At 39.5% G+C, this 4264-nt stretch overlaps 1 pseudogene; it reads right to left on the reverse strand.

Moving 5' to 3' along the window:
- Window positions 1-2894: 2894 nt before the first annotated feature.
- The window catches only part of LOC107574233 (cyclin-dependent kinase 4-like), a 7737-nt pseudogene continuing 6367 nt past the window's right edge, over window positions 2895-4264 (reverse strand).

Consider the following 4264-nt stretch of genomic DNA (forward strand, 5'->3'; position numbering starts at 1 on the left):
ACTCACTCTCAAGTTGTTTTAAACCTGAATGAGTTTCTTTCTTCTGTTGAACATAAAAGATATTTTGAAGAATGTGGGATCCAAACAGCTGCTGGTCCCCAGTGACTTCCATAGTGTTTTTCCCTTCTATCAACGTCAATGGAGACCAGCAGCTGTTTGGTTACCCAAAATATCTTCTTTTGCATTCACCACAAGACATAAATTAATAATAAAGCTTTAGGACAACATGAGAGTGAGTAAATAATGACAGAATTTACATTTTTGGGTGAACTCGCCCTTTAATGACCAGTGGCAGCATGTTTAGTACTATTAGTCTGCTGTCACTTTAAGAGGTTTCTCTCAACTGTTTACTTTCACTAGACATAATCAGCTGTGTTTATATGTAAACCTTGTATGTTTTTGACAGTATTAGCTCAATCAGACGCTAAGTATAACTCAGTCCAGCAATCAGACGCTGTTTGACAGGATGCTTAGTGCGCGCGCGCTTCAGGTGTAGCGTGTTTAGCGCTCAGAGAAAGCACACATCAGAACAGCACGAGAATGAAATGTTTAACCCGCAAGACTTTAAAGCACATGAAAATAATGCAGTATTGTGATTGAGAATAAGTGCAGTGTCCCGTGAGTGTAACTCTACTGCTGAGTGACATCTGATGTGAATGTATGTGGCGTTGTACAGCATATTGAATGCATGTGCTAAGAAAGATACTTTTTTAGGAATTCATAACTTTGATCTTAGGAAAAAAATATTTATACACCGGCAACTCACCAACATGTATGATATACTCTACCATTCACAAGTTTGCCATCAGTAAGATCTATCTTTAAAAGAAATAGGTAAAAGGTTTACTTCTGAACCTACTGATAGAGTTACCTGGATATAAAATAAATGTTTCAAAAACTCAGGTTCTAACATTTAATTTCTCCCCACCACAGTTATCAGGCAAACATATAATCTATAAAGTATATTGGGGGTAATTTTGACCAAAGAAAATTCAGAACTCTATCGAAAAAAATATCATTAATAAAAACATCCAAAGAGACGTTGAGAGATCAGCTCTATCTATGGAATTTAGTTCAAGAATAGAGGTTGTGGAAATGAATATTGTCCTGAGATTACTGTATCTTTTCCCAGCGTTGCCAGTAATGATTCCTGGATTCGGCTCAGGGCTTGGGACAGGACAATTTCAAGATTTGTCTGGGAAGGAGAAAATCCTTGAATTAAATATACAACATTGCAGCTAGCAAAGGACAAAGGAGGACTAGCCTTGCCAAGCCTACTGGAATATTTTTACGCAGCACAAATTAGGTCTTGTATTTGTTGGTGTAACCCTTACACATCTAAATGGAAAAAATATAGAACGTGCAAACCAGGGTTAGCTTACACAGTGTATTTTAGGTGACAAAGAAACATCCTGGGCCCTTAAGAATAATTTAGATCAAATAACAGTCACCAGACATGAGGTGTGGTTTAAATGAGTTCAGCTGCATCTACACTCTTAAAAATAAAGGTTCTTCAAGCGATGTCATAGAAGAACCATTTTTGGTTCCACAAAGAAGCATTCAGTCAAAGGTTCTTTAAAGAACCATCTATTTCTTACCTTTTTATAATCTGAAGAACCTTTTTTCGCCCCAAAGAAGCTTTTGTGAAACAGAAAGGTTCTTCTCATTTCTCATGTTGAAAGTTCTTTATGGAACCATTTAGACAAAAAGGTTCTTCTATGGCATCGTGAAGCACCTTTATTTTTTAAGAGTGTAGCCTACAAAATCAGATTATATTGTTGAGATGGGTGGCGTTTGATCATTTTAAACCAAGGCTTCTTGATGTAGGGTTTAGGAGATGGGCAACTAAAGATTTATCTGTGATTACATTGACTTACAGTGATGGGTTTTCTGCTGTTAAAGACTTCTTAGAGCAGTAAAGGCGAGTCTGTCTAGAAACGTTTCCTCTGCAGGACATTGTCTGGATCATTAGTGCGTTTGCCATCAGAAGCATCATGGCACTGGTAGCGCCAATGTCACAAGGTTGAATCCCCAGTGAACGCAAGAACTTAGAAGATGCAGTCCTTGAATACACTGCAGGTGGCTTTGCATGAATACATCTACCAAAAGCAGAAATGTAAATGTTGGACTAAACACAGGACAGGAGAGCAGGCAGCTCACATTAAACATTAGTATGATACACTGATATCACAATATGAACACTCCAAAAGAAGAAAACATGATGGTGTAAAACCCTTTAGAAAACCATGATCTAAAACCCATCAGCGGACTGCAGGGTCCACACAGAGACTGACGTCCTCCAGCGGTATAAGGTCTCATGAAACAGTCGATGACTAAACAAAAAAATATTTAATCCACACATATTTATAAACAAAACCATTTTATTTCAGTTGGATGGGAAAGAATAGAAATGAGGAAGTCGTGAAAGGCTTCTTCGACTATAATGGTGGTTTGGTTTTGCGTCAGTCTTAGCAGACTTTACACAGAGAGGACATAATCCTGATCACTAATCAGTGAGTTTTAGGGGCCGTTTAACTATTTAGTCTGGTAGAAATATACAGAGTGGCAGTGAAACCAGCACACTGATGCTGGACACAGGATAAGAGTCTCACACACACACACACACACACACACACACACACACACAAACAGACACAGAGACACACACACACAGACTCAAACACACAGAGACACACACACACACACACACAGACACACACACACACACACACACACACACACAGAGACTCATACACAGACTCAAACACACACACACACAGAGAGACTCATACACAGACTCAAACACACACACACACACACTCAAACACACACACACACAGAGAGACTCAGAGACTCATACACACACACACACACAAAGAGACTCTCTCTCACACACACACACACACACACTGACAAACTCACATTCACACAGACAGTCACACACACACACACACCAGAAATGAAATGCGGTGTCGTAGCACCTGCTAATGATAATGTTCCACTGACCCACAATACACTGTAAAGGCAGAGAAATATGACACTTAAAATTTTCAAGTCTATCATCATCACACCTGCTCATCCTTGAACAACACTGAAAACACTCGCTCAGCTCACAGATGACAGTGAATAATGGGAATAAAGCGCTCATTCAGTAAAGAACGGATGCTCCAAAGCATTCAGCGCAGAGATTCGTTTCAACGGGTCGAACGTCAGCATGTCCTGTTGAGACAGAAGAAAATAACGCTGCTCATTTAGTTACTGTGTGCAGCAACCCGTCAAACAAACATTGTTGGTGTTTTTATTATTTTTAGTCGTTTTAGTATTTCAAATGAAAGAAAATGAGAAATTATGTCTCGACAACTAGCTGAAATAATTATATACATTCTTTTATTTCAGTTAATTTATTTTAAGTAACGAAAACAGTTTTCAACGATATTAACCCAGATTCAAAGGAGAGTTTGAAGTGAGAATCTGAGAAGGTAATGTTGATCACACACACTGACTGTTGTTTTGTTGCTTTACTCTGGTAAAACTGTAGCTGTACGTGGAGTGACACTGAATGTAAACGCACCAGTAAGAGCCCCGCCCCCTTCTCGCTGATCTCAGGAAGGCAGTCTGTGATTGGCTGAGGGGCTTGAGGGCTGAAGTTCTGCCGGGACAGAGTGACATCAGTGGGCCACTCGTCTTCAGCCGGCAGGCCGATCACTCTGTCAATCACACGTGGATTTAATAAAGCAATGAAACACTGTCTCTGTGTCAATGAACCTTGTGTCGAGTCTGACAGCCATTACTGCTGACGCTCGCGTAATGAGAGATGTTTGCTAATGATGATAGCCTCTCTAACATGAGCGTGTGGTTTTACATACGCAAAAATCTTGCTCAGCTGGTCCACCTCTGAATCTCCACAGAAGAGAGGTCTGAAAGATGAGACGTCACATTACAAATCATTAACGACCAGTCAGTGAATGCACTAATCAACAGACCTGATGGGAAAATCGAGATTAGAAAGCCAGCCATTAATCAACGCTTTCACAAGAATGTTTGCAGATTTAAATTCTGAGTGGATGAGCCACATTCAAAGCGGCTGAGAAATGTGCAATACACTGCTGTGTAATCTATAACCTGGCTCTCTGATGAATGAAATCACTCTGATAAATGTAAATGCATCGGCATATGTCCATAAATAATGTATTTCAGATTCGTTTACTTCATTAAACAGGCTAACTGAAAGTTTTAAATACTCAAGACAGGTTTTATTTAATAA

The sequence above is a fragment of the Sinocyclocheilus grahami genome, unplaced genomic scaffold (assembly GCF_001515645.1).
Source record: "Sinocyclocheilus grahami isolate Dianchi unplaced genomic scaffold, SAMN03320097.WGS_v1.1 scaffold2156.1, whole genome shotgun sequence".
Taxonomy (NCBI): domain Eukaryota; kingdom Metazoa; phylum Chordata; class Actinopteri; order Cypriniformes; family Cyprinidae; genus Sinocyclocheilus; species Sinocyclocheilus grahami.